The sequence below is a fragment of the Pinus tabuliformis genome, chromosome 4_2 (genome assembly GCF_031772625.1).
Source record: "Pinus tabuliformis cultivar Carrire ecotype Pingquan chromosome 4_2, CPIR1, whole genome shotgun sequence".
Lineage (NCBI taxonomy): Eukaryota > Viridiplantae > Streptophyta > Pinopsida > Pinales > Pinaceae > Pinus > Pinus tabuliformis.
The window spans coordinates 684,898,294-684,912,042 of record NC_142304.1 but is presented as its reverse complement, the minus strand read 5'-3'; positions in this window follow the sequence as shown (position 1 = coordinate 684,912,042).

Genomic DNA, 13,749 nt, shown 5'->3' with positions numbered 1-13,749 from the left:
TCTCTTGAGGGGGATTATCTTGTTTTTTCTTGTTTTTCCCCTTCTTCTTGCCTCATGGTTACTTTTGATTCTTTCCTTTGTCAGATGACATGGCATTGAATTGGGAAGCAAGAGTGTTTTCTAATGCATTGGTAGTTTGATTGGAAATGACAAGTGTTTGACCATATGGTCTACCTACCATTTTTGTGCTTGAAGAACCGATCACACCGTTGCTGGCATGAGAGTCCCTACTCGATTGTGGAGGAGGAGGAATAGTGAAATATGGTTGGGGTGCATTTGGAATCTTGTCGTAGAGCATGCAGGATTGTGTATAAACCAAATCCAAATTTTTGGCATGAGCAATTAATTCTTCTTCTGTGATAACTCCACCTTTCGCCGCATCCTCAGTGATTGATGGAAACAAGGATTTTATGAACCACTTAGCCAAAAGCTGATCAGGAACATATGTCTTAACCATTCGACGACCACACTGCCACTCATGAATATGATCTGATATATGAGTAGCAGTGGTCTGTTTAAAGTTGGTTAGGAGTTCCGTTCCAGTCTCGTATCTGATAGGTAACTAGAAGTGGGTCAGAAATGTGGTGGCTAAAGTCGTAAAGTTATTGAAAGAAGCTCGTGGTAACTCAATGTACCACTTTGCAGCCGAACTAGTAAGCATTATTTGAAAAAGACAGAGTCTAACTGAGTCAGCATTTAAGGAGTTTTATGAACACCACAAATGAAAGGTCATGACATGATTTGATGTGTATTCTCCGGGATTTCCATTGAATTTTGGAATGTCAGAAGGTAACTTATGTGGAATTACCAGCCACCAAGGTGCATATAAGGTTGGATCATTAGTGAAACAGTTTAAATATGGTAATTCAAGAGTGGCTACAAACAACAACTGTCGATTCAAGTCAGGTTGAGCATACCTAGGATATGATGGAATTTCCTGAGCAATAGGTCTTTGCATACCAACATAGGGCATCTACATTTGGTAACCCTGGCAAGGTGGTTGTTAAACAAATCCTGCATAAGGTGGATGTTGATAACCAGGTTGAATTTGGGGTTGTCCATAACTAGTAAAGCCTTGTTGAGTGGGACCTTGGTAAGCTTGATATTGTCCAAACCCTGGTTGAGCCTGTTGGGTAGGTCCAAATTGGGGTTGGAATTGAGGTTGTTGATATTGAGGCTGCCATGGTTGTTGAATCAACTGTTGTTGTTGTTGGTTTAATGGTTGTTGTTTCCCAGAAATGAAAGGTTGACCAGGTTGTGAATAAACTATACCAGTGTAAGCCTGAGTCACTCCAGATAAAGGTATACTAACCTAAGGTTGTTGGACCCCAGACACAAGTGGTTGTTGTATAACAGCTTGAGAAACTTGGACCTCTTGACCCAAAACTTGTGGTTGCGAGGCAGAAAGACCAGTTTTCATAGGTTGAGATACAACTGTTTGAACTTGTGAATGTGGTACAGTGGTAAAAATAGGTGTAGTAGGAGTAGCTGACATAGTTTTCATTGGTTTTGTTGGATACAAAAGCCTTGGTTGAGCTGGCATTGTTGGTTGCCATTGACAGACTTGAATTCTAGGTTGACTTGAATACTGCGGGATACTACCATATGATGGTTCTCCATGATATGGAGGATAAGGTGAATAAGCATATTTCTCTCCATATGGTGGCAATCCAATATGTAATAGATACATAGGTCATTGTTGACTAGATTGCCTAGTTTGATATTGATATGTAGGATCAAACTGTTGTGTTCCCGTTAAGAAGAATTAGGTAAAATTTTGGTTGAGGACATGGGTGATGACCATGGTGTAGAAGCAACCTGAGTGGGTTCCAGATAAATATTGGTAACCAACTGGGATGAATGATTCACCATATAGGTGAGACTCAGGTGTATTAGAAAACATAGAAGAGGTTGTGACAGAAGATTCTGCCACAGCTGCATCAGATGATACAATCTAGGATGTTGATGGTTGTTCAACCATAGTTAACTGACCCAATAGATGTCCTAAAGAATCAACGGGTACTTGAAAAGAATCATGATCAAAAGTAGCAGTAAAATGAGGATTATTAGGATAAAGATAAAGCCCAATTCCAAAATGGAATGGGGTTCCAGGTGTAGTATCTTCTTCTAATTCTTCCTCAAGAACAATTAAACCAGGTGGAAGAACTTCACTGTTTGGTCCGTAATAGATTTTTGGTGTTGATAAAGTGGAAGTTTTAGTAGTTACTGATGTCTGAGGGCTAACTGGTTGATCATCTTCTAGTAAAGTAACAACTTTTGAATGTTCAAATTCGAAGTCCAGCAGTTCCGGTAAAAGAACAACAGATTCAGAGAGAGGTTCCTGAACAACTTTAGGTTCAGAAGTAACTTCTGTTTGAACTGTGATAGGTTCTCGATTAACTTCTGGTTGAACTGATTCAAGTTTAGAATTATTTTCTTGTTGAGAAACTTCAAGTTGTGGATCAACTTGTTGTTGAACAATTTCTGTGACTATTTCACTAATATCAGTGATAATGTCCTTAGGTAATTGTGAAACTTCTTCTTCATAAACGGATGTACCAAAAATAGTTGGAGTAACTGGAGTCTCAGTACTTACCAAAATGGATGATTCTGGTAATTCAAATGAAGAACCAAGAGTTCTTGATGTACTTGACTTAGTTAAGCGAGACTGCTTTGACCGAATAGGTGTAGCTTCGGGTGGCAAATGCAGTTTACTCGTTGCTATCCATGAACGACGGGGTAAGGGTTGATGTTCCTCCATGATTGCTGATTAAGTTTATTACAAAAAAGAAAAAAACAAAAATGGGTAAGCTAGGCAAAAGGTTTACCAAGCAATTGTGAACTGTAGAATACCTCCTGGCGAACCAAGAAGTACGGGTAGGAAATCTCCCAAAATGTTGTGTTCGGTGTATCATAGTGTACAAGGCAACTGACTCAGTTACCTAATGATGGATATCAACCTAGTGTTGTCCTTCCATGTATACCCGAAAGTACGTGGAGGCCCAATCCTTATAAGCGATGTCTAATTCAAAACCGCGTAATGAGAGAATTCCCGTATACTTTACGTACTGTAACACCACCCTATATACCCAAAGGTATGTGGACGAGCTACAATATTCTCACGTATGCGGAATGAGGTATCACACTTAGGATGTATTGCAGACAAGTTAGTGATAGTTGCTTTGTTTTACAACACTGGAACACGTCTCTAGCCTAGAACGACTAAATGTTTTTCGTTCATGAAAATGATCCATTAGATAAATTGATGTTAATTTTAAGTTGATCTTGTTTAGGAATTTACCTTTCAAGTTCACCACGTGATGTATTATGAAATTCCTAGGAATGCAACTCTCATGATAAGCATTCTTTCCATTCAATTTAACAATGAAAATCCTATCTACTAGGGATAGAGCAATGAGATTTCTTTCGATCAAAGAGAAAATAGCACAATCTAATGAAATTTGCCTAAACTATTCCTATGAGCACACACAAACTTTTTCAATGCAACATGCATGTATTTATTTTCGATTTCCTTAATGTGAATGCGAACAAAAAGGAAACTAATGCACATACAATCAATTAATATTTAACAAGAATGAAGACTTTATCACAGTTTTGTTGCGAAGGAAAAGAAGACTCTACGACACTTTCTTTCGAACAAAGATTAATTGACTATAATCTAACTTTGACTATGGATCGATAATGACAAAGAAAACATTTAAGAAACATTAATCAACCAAGTCAAAGTAGGGCTAGAAAAGGAGATAGAAACTTGTTTTCTGAGACATGACATTCATTGATCATTCAGCAAGCAAACAAACAGAGAAAAGTTGGTAAAAACTCAATCCAAAGGTGGGAAACTGACCCTAGGAGGATCAGCGCAGCCCTGAATGGGAGACAGTGTGCTTCAGAGCACTGTCCCTAAGCCAAGGGTGATTTGCAACGCATAATCTCCCTCACAAGCTTGCGCTAGTGACGGTGAGCCATTTCAAAAGGCAATTTGACACAGTTTTGACCAAAATTCAATGCAAAAGAGCTTAAATACAATCAACGAACACAAGTAGGGTCTGTAAGAGTGTCCTAGGAGGTGGATAAGCTACTAGGAAGGATGATCTTCCCCAATATGGTCGCCAATTTTTTTTGAATAATTTAGTATCTACGGATAAACACTAATTCCATAGATATGTAGCCATATCTAGAACAACAGTTTAAAGAACTTTAGCCTTTTCCTATAAGCAATAGATAAGAAAAAGAAGCTAAGAAGACCTACTTGTAGTTCTGTTTTCCTCTTGTCTCCCTTGTATCAATCCTATCACTCCTTCCTGTACTTAACACACTTGAGAAGTACCTGTAAACACAAACAAAAGACAAAGAACCGATCAAAGCAAAAGATCTATTGAATACAAGTAAATGGAATCAGATACATTCACACACATATAAGCATCATATATCAATACAAACATATGGGAAAAAGGTTGAAATACTTTATTGAATAGAAGAAGGAATTAAAACCATCATGTATGATTCAAAGTCACTCCTCCAACTTGTATCCTATCCACATCACATCAAAAGCACGACAAACTTGTAGCATAACAATACTTGTCTCAAAGCCAATTATCATAGCAACATTATCTCCTTACAATTCAACATAGTCTAGCCCCTGATCACTTAGATGAGTGTTCAATTTATAGGAGGATGAAGGAGGTTATGTCATAAATGGGGGTATTGAATGGCCTTCCATACTTAGAATTAGTTCCATGGAGGAAGGGATGAGAGGATAGGATACATCTTAACTCTTTCCTCATTCATTTTCGAGCTCATAGGAGTTGATAAATGAGGGAAACTTCTAGATGACTCCAGGAGATAAGAATATTCCCCAAACCCTATGTGAATTTCACTCAATCTCGCCTAGTGTGGGTGAAAGATGGCCTAAGTACTCTGAAGATAACCCTAACATGGACTCAACTGCTCTATAGTGCACCCTTACATGGGCCTACCTATGTTGGTCCCTCTAGAGGTCATTTCAGGATGTCTTCAAGTCATGAAACTGTTTGGGAAGGAGGCATTCAAAAGGGTGACTTGTTTAGGGCATGCAGCAACTGAAATTAGGGTTTGATGAGCCCTAAAACACTGATCTGGATGATGGGAATGATGTGCCCAAATGGATCTGTAACAAACCCTGTGCCTGCTGAAACCGAGCCCTTATTGGGTATGTTTTTTGAGAAATATTCCCAAAATATTGTAGGGAATATTCCCTAGAGAGAATTTATAGGGAATGTAAAAGATTCCCTAGAGCTTCAGAGGTCACTAGAAGAAAACCTGGTCAAGTTTATAATCGTATGAACTAGAATTTTGCTAGGATTTCAGTAGTGCAAACCATTTCTTCATATGAGCAACAAAATTTTCTCCCATATCCAAAAGCGAATCTTGTGAGGAATCTAAAATATTCCCGAGGAGCCCATATTTGACCATGGTAGAAAGGGATCGAGTTTATACTTAGAATTCTTGATTTTTCACCAGCATTATGATGGTGCAAACAATTTTCTAATCCAAACATCCCATTTTCATGTCATCCCCAAATTTGGAGGTATAAGGTTTATTTTTCCACATATTCATTTTGATTTTTCTACTGATGAATGAAGAGGCCTACCCACTTTGAGCAAGGCCTAGAGACATAGCCCACATTGGGTGAACTCTGTTATAAATTTTTTGTGTCTCTTTCTCTTTATGTTTTTGTTGTAGCGGCTACAATCACCCTCAAAATTTTTCCTTAGCTTCGTTTGGAGCCTCCCTACCAACCATCCTCAGCAACATGTCTTGCACTGTCAAGTACATGAGCTTCAATGGTTTTATAGCAGCATGACAACAAGTGCATGATGGCTTTTTTCACTCCCCTCATAGGCTTCTTCCCGGACTTGAACCAAATGTTGGTTGAGTAGCTCCCTCAATAAATTGCGCAATTTTTGAGGGGAGCCAGCCTTCCCTCCAGAAATTGCAAAATCCTAACTAGCAGCGTGCTGGGCTGAGAAACTGTGCAATCCTCTCAGTCAATCTTCCCAGTGAAAATAATGCAATCTAGCCCAACAGGACTTCTCAGCCCAAAAATTGCACAATTCTGGGTAGTAGTCAATTGTTCCTCCCAGAAATAATCCCTCTAGGCAGCCAACCTAGCTCCCTCCCAGAAATGTGCAAATTTCTTCCTCAAGAAAGCAGGTTGTTGCATGTGCCATCAGGATGACCGGTTCCACCCGGGGCTGAGAAAACTTGACTTGCATGCATGGGCTTATTTTTCCAGAAATAGAAAAAAGCAACATGCAAAAAGCATACCTAGATTTTAGGGAGCTATTTTTAGCAGTTGGAGGTTACATGCAAAGATCATTTTAGAAGCCTTCCTCCAAGTGTCACTTTTTCCTAGATTTGTGGCATGCACATCATGAGACTCAAACTTATTTATTCGACGCTTTAGAGCTCACTTATTCACATCGATCTTGGATCTCTGACATCCCACAACACATCCAGGAGTCTTCGACACATCTAGCTTAGCTATTTTCGAGTAATTCTGCTTAACTTGTCTTTTGCAGCATTTCTATCACTTTTTGTGTTTTGGCTTGTGTGAGTGTTGTCTACTTGATTTCTATGAATGGTTTCCATCGTTTACATGCATATTATCTTGTAATAGCACCATTTCAGACTTCATTAGCATCTCACTGTTGTCGCATGCATAACATTGTTTTGCAGGAATGGTCGTTGATTCGGTGAATCGTCTCATACACATGCATGTTGTTCCATTTTTTGAATCTTGCATCCACTATTTACATGCATGAGAATTCACCTCTTCTTACAATCAACATCACCATGCATTCACTTCTTCATTTTCTTTCAGTTTCCCGTCGGTGGATCTGGGCAGCCTTGGCCCAGAATCTGCCTCACCAAGATAGCATTGCGCAATCTTTGGAAGGAAGGCTTTGCCTTCCTCCCAAAAAGTGCGCATTTCTACCCAGTGACTATCCTCCAATCTTTCCTTGCACGATTCTGAGAGGCAGTGACTACTGTCCTAGAAAATTGCGTAATGCAGTCCCTGGGCTTGCATCACCTGCCAATTGGAATTGCACATTGCGCAATCCTAGCACCCAATAGGCTAGTCTAGATTGCACATTTTGCAATGCTAGCAGCTAGCCAACCTACCAACAATCCAGACTGCCTTTTGTGCAATTCTGGTAGCCAGTCTCCTAGCCTCCCAAGAAGATATACCAATCCTTGCCAGTCAATCCCTAGGTATGTAGCATGTCATCCCTCAAGCTTGCTTTCGTTTTGGCTGATAGATTTCTTTCCTTGGATGTCACTATGTCTCTAGATATAGAATTTGTTTGTCTATCGCTCAGAATTTTAGGATCAATGGCCTCAAAGAGAGCAGGATCAAAGGACACCGACAGAATCGCAACTAGAGTAGTAGTTGAGTGAGTTTCTACAAGTTTGTCGATCTATTAAGACACCAAGATGATTGTAGACAAAGACATCAAGCTGAAATGGAAAGACGTCAATGATGCATTCGCAGGCACATTTGGGGAAGACCTTGAAGACCTCCAATTCTATGTGAACATTCAAAAGTCCAGCTTGTACCAGATTGTATGCAAGCACCCCGTGTTCCCAGGATACATTGGATCGTCTCACACATTGATCCCGAGACAATGACATTGAGCAATGTCAACTGGACAGAGATTACTACCTTCAGGGCATAGGATTATCAATAGAGGTATCATTTGTCAAAGCCAGTGATCACCATGGAGACACCTTTCAGCCTACCCAATAGTAATGCCAACTCCAAGGATATCTTGAAGAACTATGTAAAGGAGCTGGCCAAATTCAGAATGACACCCAACCAGATTTACAAGACAAAGATAATGCGGAAGGCATATCAACACTTGGTCATCTTTTCATGTCGCTTGTATGGCCAAGATAGCACGAAGACATTCCCGCAAATTTGGGTGATCGCGTTGGACCAACTGGGCAGTGAAGGCAAAGCATGCAACTGGTCTAAAATGTTGGCTCATAGGCTGAAGGAATAGGTAACAGGAGCTTGAAAACCACCCAAAGGTCAACAAGAAGAAATATGCATGTCCACGTACATCTTGGATGCAATCTGTACCCGTCAGTAGTTCCCGGGCATGAATTGGGCATCGACATCGACAAAGACCTTTGTGAACACTTATTGTAAATTGTTTTCTGAACGCAGCTTCAGACGAGTTATCACACAGTTGCTAGATCATTTTGTGACCTCAGTGTACAAGATGATATTTGAGCAGGATCCACCTTGCATGTCGAAGGTAGCAATGGAGTCATTGATCGATATTTCAGATTGGCATGCCTCACCGTCTGACACCTTCATATGTATGTACAACGCGGAGAAGCCTCTGCATGTTTTGCCGAAGTTTTCCATGGACAAGCTCTTCATGTAAGAATTATCATATCACATCTCGGCAGGATTGTTAGCTAGGCTACACTAGAAAAAGAAGGCACCTTGGCCCACTCTTCCGTTGCAGATCAGGTTATACAAGATATGAAACCTCAAGCATGCAGATGTCAAAACAGAGGAGATCAAGAAATATCCTTTTGACGTCCGAAGCTTCAATCCATATGACCTGCACTGTATTATGAAAGATCACTGCGCGAGAGTACAATTTCAGTGGATCCATGGGCATGTCATTGGGAAGAGGAAGACCCATGGAGATATTGTTATAGTTTCTCCAGGTCCAATGAACCGGTCGACATCATTTTGGAATGGTTAACGAAGCAGCATGAAGCAGCATCTAGGAGAGCACCAACAACAAAGGTAAACATATCGGTGTGCGACAAAGGAAAGAGTAAGATTGTCGACAATGCAGAGGCAGAACAAAGCTGCGAGTTCAAAGCAGCCCAACTTGTGCAGAAAGCTTCTTTGGCAATAGAGGAAAAGAGGCAACAACGCGACAATAGGAACATGCAAAGGTAGAGAGAAAAATAGAGAATGGAGGAAACATAGAAGGAGTTGCATGAGTTGAGGGAGCAACTCCAGAAGGAACAGGAGTTGTGCAAACAAGAGAAGGAAGCGCAATAAGAACAAGGAAAATAGGGGTTGAAACATTTATAGACAGATGAAAGTGCACCCTTACTGGTAATAGACTCATCAGAATAGCTGGCACCAAGCAAACAGGGTGAGCAGTCGCAGGAGCAAGACTTCGCTCAAGAGATAGAACAAGCACTTGAACAGATGGATACAGATATGGAGCAGCAAGAGTTAGAACAAGATATCGACCTCATGCCTTATCACCAAGAGGTCAACCCACCAGATTCATTGGATCCAAAAGCAGAGAAAGTCCCAAGCAACCAAGGAGACACTGAGATCCTTGGAGACAATCCAAAAGGATTCTCTTGAGAAGGAGAGATGCACAACATATCGTTCGACAAGTCGCGACGTAGAGTTGTGCAATCTCTCAGAGTGTCTACTCTGAATGATCACACATCTCTTACACAGATTGAGGAATGAGTGATCCTGTCTAACATGCGCAAGCATCCAAAAACATTGGTCGTTGCTACTAGAGCATATGCCAAAGGCACTAGCTCGAGTGTTCACTTCTTGATAGATGAGAACGAGATAATGGTTAAGGAGACATAAATGGCCAAGCAAGGAGGAGAACTAGTCACAACATATGCTCAAGTAGAGTTGAAGAAGCAAATATTGGATGAAGTATTGTCCCTTGAGTCAGTCATGTGGGTGTTGTATTCCAAGTTTGGCACCATGCATAAGGCATTTGTCCATCTCAACGGTTGGCAGTAGTGATGTGATAAGAGAGCACGTATCTTGTCAAACTTGAATGCTGTTATTGACTACATGCAAACATGGACAATGAGATACAAGGGAGCCCTGTTACACTTGCCCAAGATGATGAAGCCCAGAGTGTTCAAGCTAGAGGGGCACATCTGGAGTCTGATCCAGAACTATGAAGATATCCCGCAGCTCATCACTAGTTTGCAGGTTTCCCATGTGCGGGTACTCAAGAGTATGGATGTTTTTATGCACGCACATGCGATCCCATCTATTGGTACACTCACCGAGGTAAAGACAAAGGCACAAGTCCAACTGTAGCTTGACTCGTACTTTGACGAGTTGATGCACATAGCCACCAACCTAGACTTGGTGATCAGTGTAGACACCATGCATTAATATGTTGTTGGTCCAATCACACTTAAGACAATGATGTGCATGTTATTAGACGATTTGAATAGAGGATCCTGAGTAGTGTACTTGAATGCAATGGAGGCAAGAGTTCATTTCCAGAAAGATGTCACCATAGAGTACACGGACACTATCGCGGACTACCAAGAATGGCATCAGTTCGCTACTTTCGACCACCGTGAGGATGTCAAAGAGTTGGTCTTCCCACAGTTGTCCCAATCATAGTGATGTCTTGCATGGCTTACTCAAGCCTATCTTGTCTCACATGGGTATATGTGTAGATTGTATGTAATTTCTTTTCAAGTGGAAGTTCAAGTGTCGATAGTTGTGTTAGCACTCAGAATGAACCTCAAGGCTGAGAAGAGACAATTCTGAGGTAACCATGAACCAAGCTTTCGATCTGGCATCTAGCCCTGCCAGACTAGACAGGGTTCTCTCTTTGCCAACAAAATGTGGCTGCAATAAGTGAATATTAGGCTAGCTATGAAGTATGGGGATTTGATTGAAATTTGTGGGTCGAAAACAACAAAAGAAGGGACCATTGGGCTATGGAATCGAGGCTAGTTTCTGCCAGCAAACTTGGGGCAAAGTAAGTGCAATGATTAGCCAGATAAAAGATGTAAATGAGAGAAGGAAAGAGGAGAAAGGCCACTGCACTATAGGCATCAATCAAGGGATGGATCTACAGTGGCAGCATTAGAAGAAAAAGAAACACTGGGTTACTCAACAGAGCATCTAACAAAGGATGGATTCTGCAAAGATAACCACTACAGTTAACAACAAAATCATTGCGAAAGGAGAATCATGCATGGATGGCTTTCTAAGATTTCCCTCAGATAATGTTGTAACAAGAATTAGCAGAAAAACAAAGTATGTAAGTGAATTTACGAGAAAAACAAGCACATGCTAGACATTAAACACCGTGATGGATCCCAAATCTAAAGGGCAGAAACTGCTCCATTAAAAATAATATTCAGGAAAAATTTACACAGTCCAAAGCAGCTTTCCTCTGATAAAAAATTTGAACCCTTAACACTCTAAGATTCATAAAATATATACAATTATCTCATCCCTGTACTAAGGGATTTGAGCTCAACCATCTCCCTAAAGATAGAAACAATTACATTAAATTTGGACCGAATTTCTGAAAATAGGGGTCAAATATGAACTCGTATCTCTTGAACCATAACACCTGTTACAAAAAAGAAATAGGTTTTTGTATATAAGTTCATTTTGGAGAAAAACCTCTCTCAAATTTTGGAAATTCGTTTCCAGTTGGTCAAACTCTGTGCCACAAAATAATCTCTAAAACAAGAAATCATTAAATATTTAAATCTGTAAACATAGGCTGTAAAGATCTAGTGAAATATTCTGAGTCACGACACTTGAGAATAAAATGAAAGAGGTTTTTTTTATATGGCTCGTGGTTGACAAAAAACTCCTTGGGTTTCTCAAAATTACTTTCCATCTATTGTAAAATGTCGCCGCACTAAAACAAATACAAAATTTGTTTTATTTTAATGTAGGCTTCAAATATCACTGCATATCTCCCACATAGTAACACCTCTGCATAAATTGAAGGAGGTTTTCGTTATTTGGTATGTTATTGACCTGAATCTCTTTCAATTTTGTAAAATCCATGTCCATTACTTCAGAAATGGATTTTGTAGTAAACTTGTCCCTGTGTGCAACAAATGACCTCAAAACATGCATAACCAAGAATCAATCATTCACTTCGATCGTATCTTCTGATCCAGGAACCAGTTTCAGGCATTCAATATACCATTGGAAATATATTTTTGAGTTTCTTCTGATGAAAATACTTAGGATATTATTTGCACTGAAACTCATGTGCAAAACATGTTTGAAAACCAGACATAGTAAGAGCCCAATTTGATCCCTGGTGACAGGCTGCGAAGACTGGAACTAACATTGGCCTTATTGAGGATGGAAACTCCTTGGAGGTGTCAAGAACACCATAGACCAAGTGCCTCATCCATTGGGAAATACGGTCACAAACAGCTGCAAACCTGAACAAATTATACCAACCAAGAAAAACACACACACTGCAACCTATACATTAGGAAACTAAAACAAATGCTAAAATTTGAAATGTTGCTTTGGGCAGCTTATTTATGTACAACCCTACCCTGCTTTGTTGCAAATCACTAGATCAAGTGATGTTGTAATGCCAAATTAACCAGTCAAGCAACTTTGGCAACGATGATGCTAGGGAGTGCTTGAACTAGGACACAATTGGAAATGCTGACAACGATACATGCACAAAATGAGTCTGGCTATGTAAAAGACAATCTGGTTTGTCATTCAAACTGAAAATATACTCCATATATGCAACAACAGTATCATAGAAACTGTTAGGCCCCTATACTACTAGTGCAACCCCTTATTGTTATTAGTAAAACCCACTTATTATATAGATGTACCTATGTAGTGCCCATATTGTTACTAATGTACCCCATAGAAGCCCACTATTGTTATTATTGTGCCCTTACTTTATTATTGTTATGTCGGCTCTAATTATGTTATGACCCCTTAGACTCCTATATATAGAAAGGAGGTCTTTTCATTTGTATCATCCAAGAATTGTTCATTTATGTAATGTAAAGGAGGTTGCCCCCTCGAAGAGGCTCAATTCTAAGGCATGGATCTCTCTTTTCTATCTTTTTGTGAGCTGGTTTCATAACAGAAACCAGACCATGTCTGCTATCCTAACTCCTCAACATATGCTTTCAGCTGCAAACTGTCAATGCAAACATCCATGGGCACCCCTATTGTTTCTTGTTTTGAAGGAGGGAGAGTTTCCAAGAACTTTTTGGGATCTCGTAATTCATATGACTTAATTTGAAAATCCATATACTCAATCTCCTTCTCAAAATTTTCAACCACTAACTCAAAGAAACCAGTTTTACCGTTAAGAGGAAACTTCAGAGATCTCAAACATTGAAGCACGATAATGAAAAATACCTCATCTATTTTAATATCTACTAACTGATCTCTAACGTCTTTGAAAACTTCACAACACACAGGGTTTGCCACAAACCCTACCATCTTATTTTAGTACATGAATGGATCAGTGAGTGTTGGAATCTCTGGATTGAGTTGGAGTCGTCAGGTGAATGTTTCAACCTTCATATGTGTTTGATCGTTTTCCACCATCAGTAACTAGATCTGAAACTTGAACAATCTTTCCTGGAGAAGATCTGTCACCTCATTCCCCAGCAGCGGTGCCAATATGTTAGCACTCAAAATGAACCTCAAGGCTGAGAAGAGACAATTCTGAGGTAACCACAGACAAAGCTTTCGATCTGACATCTATCCCTGCCAGACCAGAGAGGTATCTCTCTTTTCCAACAAAACGTGGCTGCTAAGTGAATCTTAGGCTAGCTATGAAGTACAGGGATTTGATTGAAAGTTGTGGGTCGAAAATAGCAAGAGAAGGGACCATTGGGCTATGGAATCGAGGCTAGTTTCTGCCGGAAAAATTGGGGCAAAGTAAGTGCAATGTTTAGCCAGAT